The sequence below is a fragment of the Periplaneta americana genome, chromosome 1, assembly GCF_040183065.1.
Source record: "Periplaneta americana isolate PAMFEO1 chromosome 1, P.americana_PAMFEO1_priV1, whole genome shotgun sequence".
Taxonomy (NCBI): Eukaryota; Metazoa; Arthropoda; class Insecta; order Blattodea; family Blattidae; genus Periplaneta; species Periplaneta americana.
In genome coordinates this window covers 223,728,216-223,754,376 of record NC_091117.1, presented here as the reverse complement: position 1 = coordinate 223,754,376, position 26,161 = coordinate 223,728,216, and the positions used below count along the sequence as shown (strand labels likewise).

General features: G+C 37.3%; 1 protein-coding gene across 2 annotated transcripts in view; it reads right to left on the bottom strand.

Annotated features, from left to right (window-relative positions):
* Nucleotides 1-26,161, bottom strand: part of sigmar (Tumor necrosis factor alpha-induced protein 8-like protein sigmar) — a 266,488-nt gene that overhangs the window by 239,405 nt on the left and 922 nt on the right. The window lies entirely within an intron of this gene.

Below are 26,161 nucleotides of genomic sequence, written 5' to 3'. Positions count from 1 at the left end.
TTTTTTTTCTTTCACTGCGGCTCAAACGGCAGAATTTTTAGCTACAGTTCAGATGACTGTGTTTCGATTCCCAAGGTCCTAGTCGTTTGTTGAAACTCGGTGTTTCCGTGAGCTGCAATTACTCGCTGATTCCCAACGAGCAGAAGTTCCAGACCGCATGATCAAGGACACGTGGGTGGCTGGTGCAGAGATGCGGGTGTGAGGAAGTGATATTGTCGCCAGTCAAACCCTCCAGCAGTGTCACCTGGGACATACTCCACTACCTTGTGTTCCCTCCGTGCGTCGCCCCGGCAACCCGTTACTAAGGGGGAGCATGGTCTCAATCAATAGCACACCGTCAAAAGAGATGGCTTCACCCCAACGTGAGGAGATGTAAATGCAAGTCGTGGAACTGGTTCCTGCGAAATGGAAATACGTTTGCGTGCAACGTGCTCTGCGGACATGGTACAGAATTGAGATCGCGATGTCAAAATCTTGGGCTAAATTTGTATTAACTCTTTGAAGCACAAATTAATTTTTTATGTTTTTTATATCATGGATCATACCAAAGCTTCAATCAATTTTTTTCAACATTTTAACTCTGCACACAATTTCAAAACATAGATGGCACCTCTGTGTATACTCAAGAGGTGCTTCCTTGGTGGAATATCTGTGCCATAAAATTTAGAAAGAAAGGAAACGGTGGTTTTTCTGCATAACCACTATGCTGCAAAGGGTTAATGAAATTGAAATATTAGAACTTCAATTTTCATAAAGATTACGTGAACCGTAAATAATACTATTAATTACAGGGGGTTACTCTTTGAGATTTTCAAACAAGAAAAGTTTAATACAATTTTGTTCGTTTTTGCTTTCTTTTCTACATAAAAATTGTTTTATATGGAACATTTCATAGCGTGTTCTGGGAAATCCATTGATTTAATCCTCAATATGCTCAGTCAATTTAAGGGAGCAGTGTAAGACCTTTGGGGAGGCCGAGACGTAGGTGGGAAGATAATATTAAAATGGATTTGAGGGAGGTGGGATATGATGGTAGAGACTGGATTAATCTTGCTCAGGATAGGGACCAATGGCGGGCTTACGTGAGGGCGGCAATGAACCTCCGGGTTCCTTAAAAGCCAGTAAGTAAGTGTATTATGATAATAGATTATTGAAAGAATTTTAGTTTTGTTCTTTAAATGTGCAGAAATTTGATCCGAACAAATGTAACATTGTAAAATTACTTTGCAGAACGAAAAGTGAAGTGTGAGGTCGGGGCTGCGAGGTGGTCAGTCGAGAGGAGCTGGTAAGATGGATGACTCACGGCCAATCGAGCGATGTGGAAATCTGTGATAATGCGCTGTGAGGTTTCATCAAAAGCATTGTTGCACAGAAACGGTACATCACTGATGAAAGAGACGCGCTTTCCAACATATTACAGCAGCAATGATGAGGCAAATGTTACACCGAATTTGGCGACTTATTATTTTGTGTGAGGAGAATGATGGGGGACATACTGACATTATTATTATTATTATTATTATTATTATTATTATTATTATTATTATTTATTTATTTATTCTGGTGTAGTTAAGGCCATGATGCCTTCTCTTCCACAACACCAGGAATACAAATACAATAATAGAAATAAACAGAAAAAAATACACTATATACAAAGTAAAGCTACACAAGAAATAAAGAGAGAGAGAAAAAAACACTATAAACAAAGTAAAGCCACAAAAATATACACAGGTTGCAGTCACACAAACTTTAAATGATTAATTAATTGTATCCTAACTAATTAACTAACATAAACAAGAAACTTTCAATTTTAATCTAGAATAAAAAAAACACAAATCAACACTTCTAGCAATATCTAAAAACCATTAAATAAGACAAAATTTTCCAATTTAATTTTGAAATTGTGATGAAGTCCGGCAGTCCCTAACATCATTAGATAACGAATTCCAGAGGCGAGGTATTTCTACAGTATAGGAAGATGAGTATAAAGACGTTCTATGTTGAGGGATAGAAAGAAGTGCTTGATGTCTGTTTCGAAGAGTTGTAAGAAATTGAAAGTGCGATAACAGATAATTCGGAGTAGAAGTATGCATGATTCTAAACAGAAGAGACAGTGAATGTATTGTTCTTCGTTCCTTCAGACGCACCCATGAAAGTAACTGGAGGGAAGGTGTTATATGGTCAAATTTACGAGTATTGCAGATGTATCGTGTGCACACATTATGAACACGTTGTAGTCTCTTAGCTAACATACAGTTAGTGTAAAGTGGATGTATGTATACATTATGACCGGAATTATTCAAATAGTGTGTATATTTGAGGTATTTATAGTGGTAACGGGACTTTGTGCCCACGCTGTATTTTTTTATCTAAGTTACGCAATCTATTACAAGTACGAAGAACTACATAAATAGGTCAATAGTAATGTGAATTTGTATTATCTTTTGTAGCATAGAATATTATGAGCAGGCTTCGATTCTGGGCACAGAAAAGCATGAAGTTCAGAATGCACGGGCGATAGTGTTGTGTTGATCGAGTGGAGTGGGAGATGGAGCGCGCCGTTACTTCGTGTCTCAACATGTAAACAATCCGTCACAGTACGGCACAAAATATATTTCACACTGTACAGATGCAGTATATACAGTACATTCCTAGTGTAGACAATAAATGTCTACCATTAAAGTATTAACGTGAGTTGTAACCTTCAATCAGGTGTCCCTACGCCGAAGCCTGTTACACGTACCGCAGCCAAGCAGCAATACACACAACGGTAATGCACATTACGGACCCACCTGTGCTGTTGCAGTCACCCCTCCACACGGGTCATGACGTCATTTATACTCCGTGTACTCTAAACCTCATACTGGTTACTCTGTGTCCCTAGGCCGGAGCCTGGTTATGAGATTTGTAAGAAGCATTGTGTGGGACAAAATTAAACATTTTATCAAATATGCTGATATAATCTAATGTATTCATTAATTTATATAAAAACAGGTCCACACCTGTGGAGTAACGGTCAGCGCGTCTGGCCGCGAAACCAGGTGGCCCGGGTTGGAATCCCGGTCGGGGCAAGTTACCTGGTTGAGGTTTTTTCCTGGGTTTTCTCTCATCCCAATACGAGCAAATGCTGGGTAACTTTCGGTGCTGGACCCCGGACTCATTTCACCGGCATTATCACCTCCATTTCATTCAGACGCTAAATAACCTAGATGTTGATACAGCGTCGTAAAATAACCCAATAAAATATAAAAATAGTAAAACACTACAATCTCTTCTGTGTTATGTAGTACTAGAAACATTAAAAAATTGCATTATAAATGTGTTTCTTATTGTGTATAATAATTTAAATTCTCAAAATACAGACTTTTTAAAATTGAGCTGGATATGTTCAATTGTCAATGGATTCGAAATTATCCAACAGTATTCTAATTTTGACCTAAGTAATGCCCTAGATAATATATGTAACCAGATAGGTCATGACCAGGGAACGGATTTATATGGACTAAAAATATATGAAATATGTAAATATATATGTAGTTATTTTTACCAAAATATGGAATTAAATATGGATTTTTACCAAAATATGGAATTAAATATGGACTTAAAATTATAAAAAAAATGACTATGTACGTTAAATATTGGTACATTTTAATCAAACTAAACAAAAAATATAATGGACGTACCTTATCTTCCAATGTAGTTTCAACAAAACACAATTTTTATTGTCTGTTACCATAACAATAGGTTACAAACATTTCTTTCAAGTGCTGAAAAGTGAATCTTCTTCTATTGTCTCTGAGGATAGATTTATACTGACTAAAAGAGCGTTCGACGTCACAAGAAGTAACTGGTACATAATTCAATTTCACAATGTCTGCTGGGGATAAGTCCAAGTTAATCTTCACTGTTGATTCACCACTCATCACAGCAACAACCTTTTGTAGTTCTTCATATCCAGGGTTTTTTGAAAGTACAGTGTCCACCTTAGCTCTTACTGCATCTGCAACTTTACCTCTACCACGATTCAGTTGTTCCACAGTACTATTTATAATTTCAAAACTTTCAGATAGTGAAAGGTGCCTATTTTGGAGACTTTTGAGCGTTTTTATGATGCATGAAAATGTATGCTGAATGTGAGCTAAGTCATTCTTCACACTTATGTCACAGGTAACTGTTTTCGCAGTATCAATTGAGACTGCATCTTCAGAGTCCAATGCAAGGAGAACATTGTTAATAGACTCTATATGTTCGGCATAATATTCAACTGCTTCTAGCCATGTACCCCATCTAGTTAAAATTGGCTTTGGTGGCAATGGAATTTCAGGGTACATTTCTTTCAACACGTTAACTCTACTGGGAGCTTTGAGAAATACTTTTTTCACTGATGAAATCAACAAATCTACTTTAGGGAAATTGTCTCTGACCACTTCTGCCACACGATGAAATGCATGCGCCACACAAGTAAAATGAGTCAATTTAGGATATACAACAGATAATGCTTGTCCAGCTTTGACCATATAAGGGGCAGCATCGCTAATAAAGAATAACACATTATCGTACATAATACCCTTTGGCCACAGGATACCCATAGCTTCGTTGAACAGTTTAACTATAGTTTTGTTATTGCACTTTTCTAGAACATCACAATGTAAAAGAATTCGTTCAGAATATTGTTCACTTAACAAACCGATAACTACATTACCAACAAGTCTATCTTCTTTGTCGGGAGTCTCATCAATGGAAACCCAAATTGAACTATCTTTAATTTCATCTCTTATCTTCTGTATTGTCTCATCGTAGATGGATGGAGCATACGTCTTCCTAAGTGTTGACTCATCCGGGATTGTATGTTGAGTATATTTTTCAAGGAATTCCCTGAAGACCTTATTCTTTAGTTTGTAGAGAGGAATATCAGCAGAGATGAGAGAACGGCACAGGTCGATGTTAAACTCAGATCTTACATTCGATGTTGTTGGTTGTGTTAAAAACAATTGTCTCTGCTTGGAATTTAGTTGTTTGTTGGCCTGATGTTTACTAGTTGTAATGTGTTGTTGCACCAGGAACTTTTGTGTAGATGATACTGCACACTGACACAAATTACAAAATAATATTTTATTGTCAGTTGATAAACCATCTTCTTTAAATTCTGAAATGTAACTTGTTAGTTTTGATTTTAAATTGACTGAATGACGTACTTTTGGCATATTTACCGTCTTTATAGTATGATTTACAAAACTGAACCTATGTGTACTCTGACTGGCATTTAACTGTTGAGCTGCACAACTGAAGTCTGTTAAAAATTTTAAATTAAATTAATACAGTTTTGTAACTTACTTTCCCATTGTTGATAGGACTGCTAATTTTCAAATAACTCTGATGTTAAAGGGATTACTGAACATGTGTTTAAATCTCTATTGTTGAAATGTATTTTTAAAAGTTAATGGAATTTTGTTTTGTTTTATTGTTAAACCTAATATAATATGGACTGTTTTATATGAAATATGGAAAATATATGGAAATTAACGAAAATATGTACTAAACTCTAAACTATGGAAAAATATGGAAAATAAAAGTAGGATTTTTCAACCCTACACATTGTGAAACATAAAGATAATGCAAAATATAAATTATATTAGCTTTATAAGTAAATATGTATTTACATATAAATCCTTTCCCTGGTCATGACTATGTTAAAATCGTTTGCACTTTGAAGAGAGCAACCGCCAGGATCGCCACCCGTCCGCCGTAAACGAACACGAGATGCCAGTACAGTCGCTAATGGAATTCAAATGGGAATTATGAAGTGACTCCTTATGTAACAACTAGATGGCAGCGTAGTAAACCTGACAAAAGTTGTTAACGTCAAAGCCTATAAGGCCAACCTATCTGGGGTATATATGATCTAGGGTAATGCATATAATGTTTTTATAACGTAGATATGATGAAGTATTCGGAGTTACGAAAGATAAAATCTAACATTTTACATACATTGAAAATAATATTAGTAATATATTTGGGGAATTTATGTCCTTGGTAAGTAAATATCCAAATCTTTAAATTCCGAAATATAATTTAACTTAATATCCTTGATACAATAGTGATGTGAGAATTCTTCTGTTTTCCAAGTTCTCTGGTTTAAAACCCTCTCAGGTTTCTTTCACATGAACTTCGTTAAGCCTACTTTCGTTTAGCAGTCAACAGATTTGTATTAGAGTTTATTTGCAGCAAAATTCATCACCATCACCACTACTATCATCATATCCTTTCCAAGAACTTTTAGGTTCGCTGCGTCCTTCCAGTTGTGACTACGTAACGAATCTAAAGTTTCAGATCTTGAGAAGAACAGTAAGTGACGATGATTATTATTATTATTATTATTATTATTACAGACGTGGACAAATTATTAACAAAATTGACGATTTTTATGATATTTTGTTTACAAAATTTGACTTTTGAATTTAGACTACAGTTGACAATTTTGGATATTTCCATCATTACAGTAGAGAGAAATATACAAAAATGTCAACTGTAGTTTAAATTGAGGAGTCAAGTTTTGTAAAAATATATAATAAAAATCTTCAATTTTGCTAATAACTTGTAAATTAGCAAAAATGTCAACTGCATTGAAGAGTCAAATTTTGTAAAAATATAAAACAAAAATCTTCAGTTTTGCTAATAATTTGGAAATATCCAAAATGTCAGCTGTAGTCCAAATTGAAGAAACGAATTTTGTAAAAATATATAATAAAAATCTTCAGTTTTGCTAATAATTTGTAAATATGCAAAAATATCAATTGTAGTCCAAATTGAGAAGTTAAATTTTAAAAAATATACAACACTAATCTTCAATTTTGCTAATAATTTGGAAATACACAAAAATGTCAACTGTAGTCTAAATTGATGAATGATATTTTGTAAAAATATATAATAAAAATGTTCAATTTTGCTAATAATTTGTCCACGTCTGTATTATGATTAAGATGATGATTTAACGAGTCTTGTCGCAAATAAATCTGAATATAAAATTGTTAACGTTACTGAAAAAAATTACTGAAGTTCTTGCCAGAAGAGAGCTGACAGAAATTGTGTGACAGGCTGTACCTCCTTCAAAGAGTTCTTTGTGTTACTGTGTACAAGAGAAGCTATGTCTTGGAGACGTGTAAACCCCTCAACCGTAACAGTTTAAATGTACTGTGAAATTTGTCATTAAAACAGGTCTCACAAAATATGTAAAGCAGGTCAGATTATGAAAGAAGCTTTAAAAATGAAAGTTACCGTAAACAAGTGAATACCGACGCTACGCTTTCTCGTTCCTCTTGAATGAGACCCGAGGTGCAACGTTAGACCAATATGTGCCTATCTAAATGAGAAAAAAAAAAAACAACAATGCGAACGGCGCAGTATGTTTTCAAGTGGTAAATATTCCTCAGTGAACTTATCTTTCGATCGGGCTGTATTTGACTTCACAATAATGCGTATTTTTTGGAACGCCCTACTTGCAATTTAATAAAAAAAAAATACTGCAATTTATCCTTGCTATAGCTTTTAAATACGTCATTTACAATTCATTTTCATTCAACATTATGGGTATTGTGATTGTGTGCCGGTGATGGTCTATTAGATGGTAGAGGACATTACAAATAGTCTGATATCAAGGAAGTCGTATGTCTTGTACAGGGACATCATTTTATTTTTACTAGCATTTCTAATATTAACCTGGCTATACCTTTGGAAACGGTTGAGAACCGGAAACACCGTTTGCTACCCCCTTCCACGACTGGACTTCGATGATACTGTCGTAAAATACAAACAAATCACTTTACTAGGTATAGGAGGGAAGAAAAGTAGTTCATCCATTTACGTAAACTAGGAAATATCGCGATTTTGAGTCTGATAATTTTCATTACGTTTTTGTTTAATCGAAATACAGTACTGTATTAACAATAAGTGTTTTTATTCATGAACTGAGCTATCCATTCGGGCATATTCATTATGCAGTGTATATTATACTGTCTACAGCACATTAGCGTACAATATAGTAGAGAATGAAGTTAAATTGATAAATAATCATAATATGGATATTTAAGCATATTTTTTTTTAAATGATGGCCGTTCATTTCGATACAGGCTTCAGTTCTTTTGTGAATATTATCGCACTATAGATTATTGTACCTAATTTCAATTACCAGTTTCGTCCTTTGTACTAGTAATTCATGTTGAAATAATTCTGTGCCTATTCTATAACAGAGTACCTTACGTACTGTAAATTCAGTCTTCACTTCTGCCTGATCCGAAAAGATAAAATTACTCAGACATGCTATCTACTGTCCATCCAAGTGGTTTTGTCGAAGGGTCGTAGAAAGGAGGGAAATCACGTGACAGTTAATTACTTAACGAGGCCCTTTTATTTAAGTTATTTTAAACAGTTGTATAATATTACGTAGACGTCCAATTCCTAAGAGAAATTAATGTTTTCAGAAAAGAGCTAAGACACCCCAGCCACTAGCCTTTACAAAGGGGCGAGCAGAAGCGGATAGAGGAAACCGGTATGCGACATAGGCAAACGGACGACAGTACCTGTGCGAAAATATGATTCAATATTGAAAGTTCTTTCGTCACTGGAAAACACGAACATATTTCTAGAACGTACTATGGGGCTCTACGTCCATGCCCCCCAAGTGCCTTCATGGCATGTTACGGGGATACCTTTACCTTTACCTTTTACTGTACTCACTACCTCAGTAGTGTTTACTATGACCGTAAGGCGACTTTGACTGTATACGCAGCCTTGGTTTTGTGTGGAGGACGATTGGAAGTTTACTAGTAGAGAGGGTGGGAGTGAAGTACATTAAAAAAACTCAGGTACAATAAAAATTGAAGTAAAAATAAAATTATGTCCCTGTATTCATACATGTGGTGTTTGAAGAGCGAATATGACAATGAAAGGAATGTAAGACAATCAATTTCCGTTAGTCATGTTTTGGAGAAAACACATAAAGTGATTTTTGTGTCTAAAATTGCGGTATATATTTACATGAAAAAAGTCAATAGGGAGAAAAGCTTAAAAGCCCTTCCAAAAACACGTACTCGCGACTCTCTTGTTACAACAATGGACATTTAATACGGAAGCTTGAAAAGACGAAACACTGCAAATTAAAATTTGACGTTCTTCATTGCGGAAAGTGCTGAAAGCTATTGGATCGCAGTAGAGCAACGAGGACAAAGGAATGTGGCGACTTTGTTGCCCTTAGCAACGGATTCTTAAGAAGACTGAGAAAAATAAAGGAATTAGGAAGACGTATAATATGTTTATATGAAGTTGTTTTCAGTGTAGTTCTGTATTTTGCGTTCATATATCCTTTAGTTTAATTTATTTTTGTCAACTTAGTTCTGAAACGCCCTATACAGTAGCCCTGCCTCGAAGTGGAAGTGGTCAGACAGTTTGAAATTCCGACGGGAAACTTCCCTCTCTATGAAAAGCAGACTACGTTTATTTGTCATTATTACTATCAACATAGATAATTATTATTAGTATTATCATATCACTGTATCTACGTGCTGTAAATATATTGTTATTCCTCTTCTTTCTGTAGGCCTATTATTCTCGTATTGATATTATTGTTACTGTTGTAGAATCTAAGTAAATGTATTTTGTATTAGATTATTTGATACCATCTCAAATACGCTGATTCACAGTTATTAATAAAAAAATACACAAACACACATAAACATACTGATATGTACATCTGTTATCAGGCAGTACATCTCACTCGACAATATGTATCAGAGGAAGAACAATTGAAGGGCTCCCTGCAAAACGAGGTAGTTCCGTTTTTAGAAAGTTGTGGAAAAGTACAAAAGAACATTCTTTTAAATTCAAATTTTAACCAAGCTTCTTTCCTTTTTTCAGGGTATGCCCTAGGTGCCTAGGAGTTTAATTTTATCAAAATATAAACAAATAATGGAGCTACATCCTTTTTTTCGTAACAAAATAGGATTAATTAGCCACGTTTTGCACTGAAAACACAATTACTGTTTCAGTATCGTAAAATACAACGCAAGACATAGCAAATGTATATATATATACATATAGCATACATATACAGACACACAGATTGAACCTTGAGTAATGTCATTAATTTCAGGGAGCTATTCTTTGAGATATTTCAAACAATACAAATTTGCTCGTATTTTCTTCCTTTTCAATATATATTTTGTTTCATATGAAACATTTCATGTCCACATCTGTGGAGTAACGGTCAGCGCGTCTGGCCGCGAAACCAGGTGGCCCGGGTTCGATTCCCGGTCGGGACAAGTTACCTGGTTGAGGTTTTTTCCGGGGTTTTCCCTCAACCCAATATGAGCAAATGCTGGGTAACTTTCGGTGCTGGACCCCGGACTCATTTCACCGGCATTATCACCTTCATCTCATTCAGCCGCTAAATAACCAAAGATGTTGATAAAGCGTCGTAAAATAACCTACTAAAAGAAACATTTCATAGTGTATTTCGGGAAAGTCATTGATTTAATTTCCAGTAGTTTCGGTCATTTTAAGAGAGCAGTGTATTATGACAATAAATTATTGAAATAATTTAAGTTTTGTTCTTTAAATGTGCAGAAATCTGATCCGAAAAAATATATTACTATAAAATTCCTTTTCAGAACGGAAAGTTACATTTGTTCGGATCAAATTTCTTCACATTTAAAAACAATCAATAATGTATCATAATGCACTGCTCTTTTAAAATAACTGAACATATTCGGAATTAAATTAATGACTTTCCCAAAATACGGTATAGAGAGAGAGAGAGAGAGAGAGAAAGAAAGAAATAAATCGTCCGGCCTTAATTAAGAATGACCACGAGGATACGGAAATTAATAGCAAATAAAAATACAGTACAAATAATTAAATCTGTTCAATATAAAACAATTTTTATCTCAAAAAGGAAGCAAAAACGAACAGAATTGTATTAAACATTTCTGTTTGAGTCGACATGGTTGGCGAGTTGGTATAGCGCTGGCCTTCTATGCCCAAGGTTACGGGTTCGATCCCGGGCCAGGTTGATGGCATTTAAATGTGCTTAAATGCGACAGGCTCATGTCAGTAGATTTACTGGCATGTATAAGAACTCCTGCGGGAAAAAATTCCGGCACATCCGGCGACGCTGATATAACCGCTGCAGTTGCGAGCGTCGTTAAATAAAACATAACATTTAACATTTTCTGTTTGAAATATCTCAAAGAATAACCCCTGAAATTAATGACACTACTTTCGGTTCACTCTGTATATAGCTCCGGCAGCTGCGTCCTTCTTGCAACGAAATGATTGTGAGCTCAGCCCCAATTCCACTGTAGCTTACTACCAAATGCTCGGAATCATACCGTTCTTGCACTGAAAGGTCAGCCATATTTTTTAACGTATGAAACAAGCAAAACATTAATTTCATCAAAAAGTGGAGCCCTTCAATTGTTCGTATGTATTTGAAGTCTGATTAGTGTAACATGTAGCTAATCGGCGATGTGTGCAATGGAGGGGGAAAGTAACTGGCCAACCTACTCCATTATCTCCTGGCCTAGTTGCCTCATAAGTGGTGCCTTGTTGGTATCATTTATGAGGTTCAGACCTGTCTTCGGACAGTTAACTAAACAACAACAAAAACATGTAAACATGCACGGGAAAGTTATCATAATCGTATTCTCCAAAAATAGATTTTTCCGCCCATTTTATTTTCACTCTCGTGAAGGTCTTGGACTTTCACAGGTAGCAGGATTTCCCGATCGATATGGCGCAACACAAGCACAGACAGTCATTTGATACTGAGATGATCGCCTTCTCATTGCGCAGCTAGATTCTATTTGGCGATGCTGGTAAGACGCTATTAGTGCTGAAGGAAAGTATAATGCCCATCATTTATGCAGTGAAAATAGTTCATTAAGGCTGGCTCGCCCCCATTCCTCCAGTGTTTAACTCGAACCGTCTGAAATGTGCGTTGAGCAGACAAAACCTCGGGGACTTGACGCAGCAGAACAGAGTTTATATTCTGCTGACCAAATTAAAGCCAACCTAGAGTTAACTGCATCCAATTGCTCCCAAGAGAATGAGCGAGTGCTGAAGTCAATTTAGCTACTTCGAGAAACGTCCAACAGAATGATCTAAGCAGTCCACGCCCTTCTTCACTTCCGCTTACTCAAGTATAGTCATCAATAAACTAACTACGTAAATAGTCAAACTTGTTCAAGGAGGAACGTTAACAAGTAAGGTGGAAACGTTGTTGTTGTTGTTGTTGTTGTTTTCTAATGCCAGGCGTTTGACAATAAAGTCATTTGACCTCTTGCACTCCAATATTTTTCAAAGATATTATCATGACCAGCCACTGAAGCACAGATTTTGAGGTGTTCCGAATCCATTTCTTGGTTTGAGTTGCACAATGGGCAGTTAGGGGACTGATACATACTTACTTACTTACTTACAAATGGCTTTTAAGGAACCCGAAGGTTCATTGCCGCCCTCACATAAGCCCGCCAGCGGTCCCTATCCTGTGCAAGATTAATCCAGTCTCTATCATCATACCCCACCTCCCTCAAATCCATTTTAATATTATCCTCCCATCTACGTCTCGGCCTCCCTAAAGGTCTTTTTCCCTCCGGTCTCCCAACTAACACTCTATATGCATTTCTGGATTCGCCCATACGTGCTACATGCCCTGCCCATCTCAAACGTCTCGATTTTATGTTCCTAATTATGTCAGGTGAAGAATACAATGCGTGCAGTTCTGTGTTGTGTAACTTTCTCCATTCTCCTGTAACTTCATCCCGCTTAGCCCCAAATATTTTCCTTAGCACCTTATTCTCAAACACCCTGAACCTATGTTCCTCTCTCAGAGTGAGAGTCCAAGTTTCACAACCATACAGAAGAACCGGTAATATAACTGTTTTATAAATTCTAACTTTCAGATTTTTGGACAGCAGACTGGATGATAAGAGCTTCTCAACCGAATAATAACACGCATTTCCCATATTTATTCTGCGTTTAATTTCCTCCCGAGTGTCATTTATATTTGTTACTGTTGCTCCAAGATATTTGAATTTTTCCACCTCTTCGAAGGATAAATCTCCAATTTTTATATTTCCATTTCGTACAATATTCTGGTCACGAGACATAATCATATACTTTGTCTTTTCGGGATTTACTTCCAAACCGATCGCTAGTTAGGGGACTGATATATTCCAATTCTATGCAGGTGCTTGGCCAAACATTCATGGCCTGTTGCCAATCTAAATGCAGCTACAGACGATTTTCGTGGTAAATCGCGAATTAACTGTGGATTATGATGCAGAGAGTTCCATTTTTTCCCCTTGAGATTGTGTTATCAAATTTTGTTTATTGAAGTCTAAGTATGTAGATTTAATCAATCTTCTCACAGAGTAATACGTAGCTTTAGTAACAGGTCTGTAAGTAGCAGTGGTGCCCTTCTTTGCTAAAGCATCCGCATTCTCGTTTCCCAGGATTCCACAATGGGATGATATCCATTGGAATACAATTCTTTTATTGAGTGATATTAATTGAGAGAGCATTTTAGTTATTTCTGCTGTTTGAGATGAAGGTGTGTGTTTAGAGACTACTGATAGAATAGCTGCTTTGGAGTCTGACATTCTAACTGCATTCTTAAATTTATTGATGTGGCATAGAAGATTCCTGAGACTTTCACTTATTGCAACGATTTCTCCAACAAAGCTTGTTGTTCCATATCCAAGAGATCTATAAAGTGAGAAGAGACAGCACGTAACACCTGCACAGGCACCTTGTTCTCTGGAGATCAAGGATCCGTCGGTGTATAAATGAAGCCAGTTTTGTGGAGGGTACCTAATATTAATTGTCTCTAAAGACAATTATTTCAGTATTTCAGTGTTTACTTCTGATTTCAGTATTTCTTCTGTTAAATTTAGATTATATTCTATATTTAATAGAGTTAGAGGGTTTGGTTTAATTTGTAAGTTTTCTTTTAAACTCAGGATATTGATTTTCTGTTTTAATTCTTGAACCATGGATATGAAACTTTTTTGAGTTTTCAATCTACAGAGAGGACTGTATGAATGCAGGCGGAAACGTTTCCAGGACATTTCGATGGTGTTCGGGTAAAGCGGGATGTCAGTTTTTGTGCAAATGGAGTTTTGTTCCCCAGGGGAATACACAAGTTAAATTCTACAAGTGGGTGTGCAAAAAAACAAAAGAATACTACCATTTGATATGTTTCATTTGTGTAGAAAATTATTATTACTAGCCGTACCCGTGCGCTCCGCTGCACCTGTTAGAAATAAATAGACAGTAATTACATAATTAAAATAGGACATTTGATCCAGGGAACAACTTTTACAACAGCGCAAGATAATCTGCTTCGCTCATTACCCAATTTTTTTGCATTGCATTTATTGCATATATATTTTATGTATTTTAACACGATTCAATTGAGCATAGTTAAAATTTGGATTATAAAATAATGGATTACTAAGCTAACGTACTATTACTGCATACTAAATCAATACACTCTCGTTCGTTAATTCTCTGAGATTAAAATGAGTGTACATAAATATTATTTTAAGAAATACAGAAAACGAATGTACAAAATAGCCTATCAAATTTTCTGTGCATAAGAAGGTATTTTAATCTTACCTGTCCTCGATTTACTCAGACGTTACTGTAATAACATTATAGCATTATGTCCATCTAGAGAAACCACACTTTCCAATGGTGAAATAATAATTAATTATACAAATCGCTTAATTTAGCTTCTGATATTACTTCATACAAACACAGAAACATTCTCTGTTGGCTACGTTTAATAGCTTTCGATTGTTGATGTCCAAGGCCCCTGTTACGATTGTTGTTGTCCAAGGGCCCTTATAGACGAAGTCATTTGTTCTTAATTCATTGCACCGTCTTAGATGGCGTTATTTTAATTTTAAAACTCATTTATCTCATTAAATATCAGTCCTATCAAACTTTTGTAAAAAATAAAACTTATCGGAAATCATTTTTAAAGAAACTTTTGTTATGTAACATTTTTTACAAAAGTCAATAATAAGCAAGATATTTCGATTTATTTAATTCAGGCCCTCTTATAACCCCCCTTTTAAATAAAGTATTTTGAATGCCATATAGCCTAAAATCTAAGTTACAACGAACTTAATTTATATTCCAATTTTCATATAAATCGGTTCAGCCATTATCGCGTGAAAAGGTAACAAACATACAGACAGACATACAAACAAAAATTTCAAAAATGCGATTTTCGGCTTCAGGGTGGTTAATTACATATGTTAGGGCCAATTATTTTTGGAAAATCGAAAATTACCAGAAAAATTTCGGCTACAGATTTATTATTAGTATAGATAAGGCCCGATGTTTAATTTTCATTTAACTCGAAACTCATTTTTATGACTGATCTCCCTTTACCCTACCATGGATTTGATCCCGTCAGTAGGCCTAATGTCCGGTCGGACAATTGGTCCTGTAGAAAAAGTCTTGGATATTTGGTCCTGATCTTATTGCCCGGTTAGACATTTGTCCTGTCCAATTGGTCCAGGGCATTTGGTTGATTTTTAATGGAGTTTGCAGAAAATACCTCTGTTATTTTCTTACGCAATACTGTTTATTTCTTTTAACTAGTTTGAATGTAGCACCATATGATTTGAAATTGCACATTTTCTAATATTGTAAATATACAGGATGTATCAAAAGGTCAGGTCAAGCTTTAAGGGGGTGATTCAGGACCTTATTTGCAACAAAAAATTCTAACACACTTTTCAATATTCATCCCCATTTCCGAGTTACACGAATATCACGTATTGTATCTATCTCCATTTGATCCCGGTCGGGACAAGTTACCTGGTTGAGGTTTTTTCCGGGGTTTTCCCTCAACCCAATACGAGCAAATGCTGGGTAACTTTCGGTGCTGGACCCCGGACTCATTTCACCGGCATTATCACCTTCATATCATTCAGACGCTAAATAACCTAGATGTTGATACAGCGTCGTAAAATAACCCAATAAAATAAAAATCTCCATTTGATTCCACACCTAAGGGACCTGTCTGCTTGAGAGAAGGTAGGCTAATTGTCAGTTGTCTAGCGTAGATACCCAAAATGTCCCCCTCTTGCACGAACACACGCTTCAGCACGTCGTCTGACCTCTCGCTGCTCATTATCCAATCCGTCCTGGCGTATCCCCATTGCAGCCGTGTTAATCTTTACAACGAGCTCTTCCCTGCTTGCTATCTCCGTTTGGTACAGTTCCTCCTTCATGTAGCCCCAGAGAAAGAAATCCAATGGTGTTAGGTCTGGGGACCGGGCTGGTCAGGCAACTATGGTATCAACTAGACAGTGCTCCAGCACATTTCACACTTCCAGTACGCCAATGGTTAGATCACCATTTTCCAGGTAGATGGATTGGAAGGGGTGGTCCCATTGCCTGGCCAGCCCGATCTCCAGACCTAACACCACTTGACTTCTTTCTCTGGGGCTGCATGATAGAGAAAGTGTACCAAACGGAGATAGCAAGCAGGGAAGAGCTCGTTGCAAAGATCAACACGGCTGCAATGGAGGTACACCAGCATGGATTGAATAATGTGCAGCGAGAGGTCAGACGGCGTGCTGAAGAGTGTGTTCGTGCGAGAGGGAGACATTTTGAGCATCTGCTTAGACAACTGACAATTAGCCTACCTTCTCTCAAGCAGACAGATCCATTAGGTATGGAATCAAATGGAGACAGATACGGTACGTGATATTCGTGTAACTCTGAAACGGGGATGAATACTGAAAAAGTGTATTAGGCCTTTTTGTTGCAAATAAGGTCCTGAATTACCTCGTTAAGGATTGACCTGACCTTTGATACACCCTGTATTATGAATCTGGACTTCAATGATTACAAGATTCATGACTGATCGAAAAATTGGTACTAGTGTAAATCACTGCAGTGGCGAGAGAAATACCAATGCTTACATAACAAATTTATGTCGATCAACTGATATGAAGCACGGCTTACAAGCCGTCAGACAAGCTTACTGTGTAATAAATACAGTAGCAAGTCAATAGAGGCAAGTGAACTTCACCTCAACATAACAGATCGCACAAATATAAAGAGGGTGAGTTTAATGATAAATAAAACATGCATAAGATCGGTAGAGAATATTGAAGCTACACTAGAACAGAGAATGTCCATAGAATTAAAAAGAAAAAGCTCTATTTTAAGAGTCATTTAGTATTAAATTAGAATATATCCTCTTATTTTGAAATTGATGCTGAAATATAATTTTATGTTCTAATTTTTGTTACTCCATGTAAAATATTCATTATTCATCAACCAGAAACATTTAGTCAGTAAAATTCCATCATTGACTTCCTTCCTTCCCACACTGAACACAAAGCTTGCTGACGAACATCTTACTGGTTGTTCTTGTGTTCGGGGAAGAAAGAGAACGTGTTGTTTGCATCTTCCGACTATCATGATTACAGATTGCAACTGCCACTTGTAAACTGGGAAGGGAGTGTGATAGGTAGCATTTGTTTATACCGTCCGACCATCAATGCACTCGAGTGTACCAACAACGATCAATGAAACATGCCGCGTAGCCTTCAATAGTCATCACTAGGGACGGTATTGTCCCAGGGGTACGGAGATAAGGTTCAGTTGTTCATAGATTATATTGGCGTGACATAATATTTGGCGCGTGGTATAGGTAATATCAGGTAGAGTTGGGCAACACGATTCTTTTTCAGAAGTCGATTCCAACGATTCAATCATACATTACGAATCGATTCTAACGATTCGTTCACGATTCTTCGCAGTCTGCGATTCCAACTATTCTTTTGAATCGTCAACGAGTTCACGATTCTTCGCAGTCTGCGATTCCAACTATTCTTTTGAATCGTCAACGAGTTCACGATTCTTCGCAGTCTGCGATTCCAACTATTCTTTTGAATCGTCAACGAGTTCACGATTCTTCGCAGTCTGCGATTCCAACTATTCTTTTGAATCGTCAACGAGTTCACGATTCTTCGCAGTCTGCGATTCCAACTATTCTTTTGAATCGTCAACGAGTTCACGATTCTTCGCAGTCTGCGATTCCAACTATTCTTTTGAATCGTCAACGAGTTCACGATTCTTCGCAGTCTGCGATTCCAACTATTCTTTTGAATCGTCAACGAGTTCACGATTCTTCGCAGTCTGCGATTCCAACTATTCTTTTGAATCGTCAACGAGTTCACGATTCTTCGCAGTCTGCGATTCCAACTATTCTTTTGAATCGTCAACGAGTTCACGATTCTTCGCAGTCTGCGATTCCAACTATTCTTTTGAATCGTCAACGAGTTCACGATTCTTCCCAGTCTGCGATTCCAACTATTCTTTTGAATCGTCAACGAGTTCACGATTCTTCGCAGTCTGCGATTCCAACTATTCTTTTGAATCGTCAACGAGTTCACGATTCTTCCCAGTCTGCGATTCCAACTATTCTTTTGAATCGTCAACGAGTTCACGATTCTTCGCAGTCTGCGATTCCAACTATTCTTTTGAATCGTCAACGAGTTCACGATTCTTCGCAGTCTGCGATTCCAACTATTCTTTTGAATCGTCAACGAGTTCACGATTCTTCGCAGTCTGCGATTCCAACTATTCTTTTGAATCGTCAACGAGTTCACGATTCTTCGCAGTCTGCGATTCCAACTATTCTTTTGAATCGTCAACGAGTTCACGATTCTTCCCAGTCTGCGATTCCAACTATTCTTTTGAATCGTCAACGAGTTCACGATTCTTCGCAGTCTGCGATTCCAACTATTCTTTTGAATCGTCAACGAGTTCACGATTCTTCGCAGTCTGCGATTCCAACTATTCTTTTGAATCGTCAACGAGTTCACGATTCTTCCCAGTCTGCGATTCCAACTATTCTTTTGAATCGTCAACGAGTTCACGATTCTTCCCAGTCTGCGATTCCAACTATTCTTTTGAATCGTCAACGAGTTCACGATTCTTCGCAGTCTGCGATTCCAACTATTCTTTTGAATCGTCAACGAGTTCACGATTCTTCGCAGTCTGCGATTCCAACTATTCTTTTGAATCGTCAACGAGTTCACGATTCTTCCCAGTCTGCGATTCCAACTATTCTTTTGAATCGTCAACGAGTTCACGATTCTTCGCAGTCTGCGATTCCAACTATTCTTTTGAATCGTCAACGAGTTCACGATTCTTCGCAGTCTGCGATTCCAACTATTCTTTTGAATCGTCAACGAGTTCACGATTCTTCCCAGTCTGCGATTCCAACTATTCTTTTGAATCGTCAACGAGTTCACGATTCTTCGCAGTCTGCGATTCCAACTATTCTTTTGAATCGTCAACGAGTTCACGATTCTTCCCAGTCTGCGATTCCAACTATTCTTTTGAATCGTCAACGAGTTCACGATTCTTCGCAGTCTGCGATTCCAACTATTCTTTTGAATCGTCAACGAGTTCACGATTCTTCCCAGTCTGCGATTCCAACTATTCTTTTGAATCGTCAACGAGTTCACGATTCTTCGCAGTCTGCGATTCCAACTATTCTTTTGAATCGTCAACGAGTTCACGATTCTTCGCAGTCTGCGATTCCAACTATTCTTTTGAATCGTCAACGAGTTCACGATTCTTCCCAGTCTGCGATTCCAACTATTCTTTTGAATCGTCAACGAGTTCACGATTCTTCGCAGTCTGCGATTCCAACTATTCTTTTGAATCGTCAACGAGTTCACGATTCTTCCCAGTCTGCGATTCCAACTATTCTTTTGAATCGTCAACGAGTTCACGATTCTTCGCAGTCTGCGATTCCAACTATTCTTTTGAATCGTCAACGAGTTCACGATTCTTCGCAGTCTGCGATTCCAACTATTCTTTTGAATCGTCAACGAGTTCACGATTCTTCCCAGTCTGCGATTCCAACTATTCTTTTGAATCGTCAACGAGTTCACGATTCTTCGCAGTCTGCGATTCCAACTATTCTTTTGAATCGTCAACGAGTTCACGATTCTTCGCAGTCTGCGATTCCAACTATTCTTTTGAATCGTCAACGAGTTCACGATTCTTCCCAGTCTGCGATTCCAACTATTCTTTTGAATCGTCAACGAGTTCACGATTCTTCCCAGTCTGCGATTCCAACTATTCTTTTGAATCGTCAACGAACGATTGCAGGACACTTTCCTTTGCAAACCAGCGTAGGACAAAAACGTTCTACATCTCTCGCATAGATGGCATAAGAGGCGAGACATTGGATTGTCTCTTTCTCATTGGCTCGAACCAACGAGCTAGAAGTCGAGCTCGAACCATTCAGCATGACCTCCATTAGTCCACAAAATTACCCAAGATAGTGTTTCTAAATTATAATTTATTAACTGAATCTTATTATCAAGTACATTTTTTGCATTACATGTCTATTTAACAATGCACATTTCATGTTTGTGTTCATTATTTTCACACTTAACAAATGCAGTATTTTGATTTCACTCTCGCTCGGGAACATTCGGCACGGTTCGGAAATGTCCGCTGACAGGTTACATCAAACAAGTAAATAGAATCGTGGGTTACGATACCATGCCGATTCGTTACTATTCTTTTGAACGACGATTCGTTACGATTCTTTTGAACGACGATTCGTTGACACCACGAATCGATTCTTACGATTCTTTATTATTAGTCGTTCGAATGAACGATTCGTTCACGAATCGACCCAACTCTACTATCAGGGAACACTTTCATCTTGTGTGCTAGCGGTTTGCATTTCGTGATTCGCCTAGGTTGCCTAGGCCTAAATCCGGCGGTCGGAAATTCTTTCGTCATTCTATTCATGGGCACCAGTCGCTTGTAATCCGTCACAAGGTTGCGGATGGATCACGAACAGTGTTGCCAACTCGATTCTTAAAAATTCGCTGTGAAGCCGGGCAGAAACCGCTAAATTGCTATATTGTCAATGTAAAATTATATTATTTTGCCGCTGTGAGTGCTAAAAATATCCGCTAAATCCCTATATCAGCAATACAAATTTCATAAATTTTACCCGCTAAACTAACGCCGAAAAACGCTAGATCTAGCGGGAAAACCGCTGAATTGGCAACACTGATCACGAAGACATCATTCAACGCCGGTAGACTGTGGAAGGGGAACTAATGCTTTCCCCATGCTTCCACCCCTCCCTCTCTTTCTCTCTTTTTCAGTTCTGCATCCCTGCTTTAGGAGGACTTACTGAAGGTGATTCCTCGCAAACCCCTACTAGCTCCGTCGTGTGCATTACAATCTTCAAGACACATTTCTTCTCTCGACCTGCCTCCAATCTACCAGCCTCGAGTCTAGCAAGATCGAGCATACCGCGCTCGCAGCCACGTCTGTGGCTACAGTGCTAGCGCGCTGTCCTCCCATCCACGTGGCCCGGGTTCGCTCTCCGATAAGGTCTGAGTGGACGTTGTATTAAACAAAACAGACGTTGCAGAGGATTTATCTCGGGGTACTCTAGTTTTCTTCTTTGATTCCAACACTCCACCTCCCTCACATTTCATCTATCATCTGTAATAGTAAAAATTGGCAGAGGTGATATCTGGGGATAGTATGGGTTTTCGATTCTGACCTAGGTCTTAAGGAATTGGGGCTCTGGGATCTAGGTTTGTGCTCGTCAGTAAATGATGAGACCTTACCTGCAGAGCTCAGGAAGGGATGGCCCATCTGTTAACGTCGGATTCACGAGTGTCACCCGAACATCCGTCGGACTTTGCCAATAACGACAAATAGGGCGTAGAAATGCGTCTAACCGACATAAGTGTAAGGAGATCAATCAATCAATCACCGCGCTCGTAATGCACACGTTTGGCTTATCTTATCGCCACACTCAAGGCTACCTGAATACCGGTCTCTTAACACTGTCATTTAAAAACGCCAGGTGGAAAGGCTTTCAACGGAACTTTGTTCGTCAAGTTTGAATGATTTTATAAGTTTATCCACTTTTATTGCGTAATGTCAAAGTTCATGACATTCACAAAAATGTCCCAATGAGATAGGCCTACTTTATCACACTAGTGCAGTAAAGAGAAACACAATTTATTGTACACATTATAAAAAGATAACTAGGCCTATTTTAAATGTATGTATTAATAGTTTAGGTTCTGAACAAAGTGAGCTATTCTGTTATTTTATTATTTACTTAATGTTAATATTATGCATTATTCCAAAAAAGTAAACTCATCTGTCATTAAATAATTATGCAAACAGCAGTGTGTAACACGTTTATTTTTTCCCGGATTATTCTTCGTTAAATGTTGACGTCCCGTGTTGCTATGCATCCGGTTGCGTTACAGTCCAAGTTCAACATCGGAATTACGATATGAACTTCCTAGCTGTCAGTACAATAGAAATGAAAATTTTTCTTTAAAGCAATTGTGGATTTAATAGTAGCCCTATATGCCTCACATGAGATACACTATTAGATTCACGAAGTTGTTGTTCACCTGACGATTGTAAGAAATACTGTATCATATTTGCTCCAGTAACGTCTTGTGACCTAGAGAGGATATTTTCAGAGTACAAAATATTGTTTTTTTTTTTCTGAACATCTAAGGAGCATTTCTTTTGATGAAATGAAAATAATCAGTGTTATTTGTTGTCACAATTGCATTGCCTATTTTGTATGTTACTTTTATATGTATGCGTAAATTATTTTTAGTTTGGAAGTTACGAAGTTTATAATTAAAAATTATTATTTTTTTTTATTCGTTTATTATTTTCTTGTTCTAAGGCCGTGAACGATTGGAGCACATGATTGGTTACTACCCGGCTCTACACGTTTGTCATTGTGGTTTACTAACATTGAGGCTGCGCTACTAATTTTCATTCGGTAGAGATATGGTCCAACATCACACAACTTAACAGTTTCGGTACAAACTTCCTCGCTCTGCTAGTCACCATTGTATAAGAACGTTAACTGCCGACAATCTAAGAGCAAAACATTACCTTCTACTTCCAAAGACGGATCATGTAGAAGGACAGATATGATTGCTATTTCACCAGGTACATCTACTAGTTACGTAATTGACCACAAGAAGAATCGGGGCGTCCGAAAACTAGTCCAATGACTTCAATCATGAAAAATGAGTAAGCTACGAGACCACAAATCCATATTTCTTAGATAAATACCATCTATCGTCCGTAGAAGTAATTAGTCTAATGACTGGAGCGAAAGGAACAGCCGGAGGAACAGACGTAATTCTACAGAGAAACTGAACCAAAAAGGCATCATTCCTTCTTTAAGAATTGAACATTATGAATTGTATAAGTATAGACTAATTACTGAACACGTGGTTTAGTCCACCGCTGTGGAGTAATGGTCAGCACGTCTGGCTACGAAACAAGCGGGCCCGGGTTCAAATCCTGGTTGGGACAAGTTTCCTGGTTAGGGTTTTCTCTCAACCAATTGAAGCAGAATTGCTGGGTAACTTTAGGCGTTGGACCTCGGACTCATTTCGCCATCATTAATTCACGTATCATCAACCATACAATAGTCCGGGTTAAGTTCACGGTGCGGCGTGCTGTACTTGTATAAGAGCGCGGCCGTTAAGCTACCCAATCATTCACAGAATAGGAGTGGTAAGCACAATAAGCCCCAGGCTGCAGTGTAAGCCTTCAGGTCAATCCTCTGTACAAGAGAGAGAAAAAAAAAGCACGTGGTTTGACTTTTTGGTTTTTTGTTTGAGTTGAATGCGAATGTTTCATTATCACTTTGTCCACATCAGACGTCACGAGTGAAAAGTTCACCATTTAAATGTAAAACAGATTATTAATTATGTCGAAATACGTCCTTTGTCGACAATCTCTATCTCTACTGGCACTAAAAATGCTTTCTTACTGATGCGGTCCAGGTCCCCAAATATCAACTGTCCAGAAATTTGCACCTCCACTGGCACTTAATACGTTTTCTTGCTGGAGCGATCCATATCCACAAACATCCACAGTCCAAAAAATTCCACCTGAGCCTCTCGAGCGAACTTACGTACTTGAATTATATGTCTCATCGGCACGTGTCATCATGGCGGCGATACATCTATTCATTACTACGTACAACACATGAATAGTTCTTGGTTATTCTGTGGGAAGTATTAGGTGCCGGAAAGTAAAACCACGTGCTTCATTCATATTAAATAATTGTTAAAGAAAAAATTGGTGCCTCCTTGGTCTATTCTTCTGTAGAATTACTCCCCCAGAACCTTTGTAACATTCTACAGAAAATTCGGACTCAAAAATGAGTTTATTAGTTTAATACCTATGTCTGCCCTTAAAGGTTCATCACCTATTCTTAAAAATCATTTAGGCCTATATCTAATTAATGTTCAATTCTTCCTTCTTGGTATGTCTGCTATCGTATTTTGTCCTAATTCATTTTTCTCTAACACGTTTACTTATTATTCTTTACTTACGGCTTTTAAGGAACCCGGAGGTTCTTTGCCGCCCTCACATAAGCCCGCCATTGGTCCCTATCCTAAGCAAGATTAATCCAGTCTCTATCATCATACCCCACCTCCCTCAAATCCATTTTAATATCATCCTCCCATCTACGTCTCGGCCTCCCCAAAGGTCTCATTCCCTCCGGCCTCCCAACTAACACTCTATATGCATTTCTCGATTCGCCCATACGTGCTACATGCCCTGCTCATCTGAAACGTCTGGATTTAATGTTCCTAATAATGTCAAGTAAAGAATACAATGCGTGCAGTTCTGCGTTGTGTAACTTTCTCCATTCTCCTGTAACTTCATCCCTCTTAGCCCCAAATATTTTCCTAAGAACCTTATTCTCAAATACCCTTAATCTCTGTTCCTCCCTCAAAGTGAGAGTCCAAGTTTCACAACCATATAGAACAACCGGTAATATAACTGTTTTATAAATTCTAACTTTCAGATTTTTTGACAGCAGACTAGATGACAAAAGCTTCTCAACCGAATAATAACACGCATTTCCCATATTTATTCTGCGTTTAATTTCCTCCCGAGTGTCATTTATATTTGTTACTGTTGCTCCAAGATATTTGAATTTTTCCACCTCTTCGAAGGATAAATCTCCAATTTGTATAGTTCCATTTCGTACAATATTCTGGTCACGAGACATAATCATATACTTAGTCTTTTCGGAACTTACTTCCAAACCTATCGCTTTACTTGCTTCAAGTAGAATTTCCGTGTTTTCCCGAATCGTTTGTGGATTACTTTTATCTCTACTATTTTACGTAATTTTCAAAAAATTCTGGTTTCCTGTACGTGTCCTTTTTTGTACTCTTTGTCTTTTGACAGCTACTTTTAGTGGAAGTTGAATAAAGTGATTCAAAATAAATATATAGTAAATCACATTTCTACACCTTATTCTATATATATTCGATGTATGAATCGAGAATCAGTTATTGACTGATTACAACCCAAGTGCTTCATATTTTTATCTAATACAATGTCAATAAACTCAGTTACACGGAAGAATTACGCTTTATGGTTTTAGATAACCTATACCCATTATGTGCAGCCTGTAAGTTATGCTTGATACAATGGCGAACAAAAAATTTCGGATACTTGAATTTTATTTTGCATTTAATATGTCACCAATATGTTTTAAATGGTGATTAATTTAATTACACGATTATAAACGTAGCGTAGACTGAAAACGAAAATGATTATGACTTCATATTACCAACAATAACATCACAATCTAGATTTGAACAAAATTTTGCTTATGCAGTGTGACAACAATGGGCATTATTGTTAGTAATTGTTGGTGTTACGAAGTCATGTTCATTTTTATAACAAGATTATAATCTTATTAATCACTATTTAAAACATATTGGTGACCTATTAAATACATTTACAAAGTAAAATTCACGTCTCCCAAATTTTTTGTCCGCCAATGTTTTTTTATAACGTAATATTTTAATATAGTCATAACATCAGTTCAAATAAGTGTATTTTGTAGTTTACATAAAGGCAATACGTAGTAGATAATCACTCTTCTCACTCCCCTACAGGCTAAAATAACAAAGTAAACAACATCTTCATATTGCAACATAAAATGCGGCATAACCAACTCTAAATGACAGAGCAAAAATTATATTGTATAAGAATGAG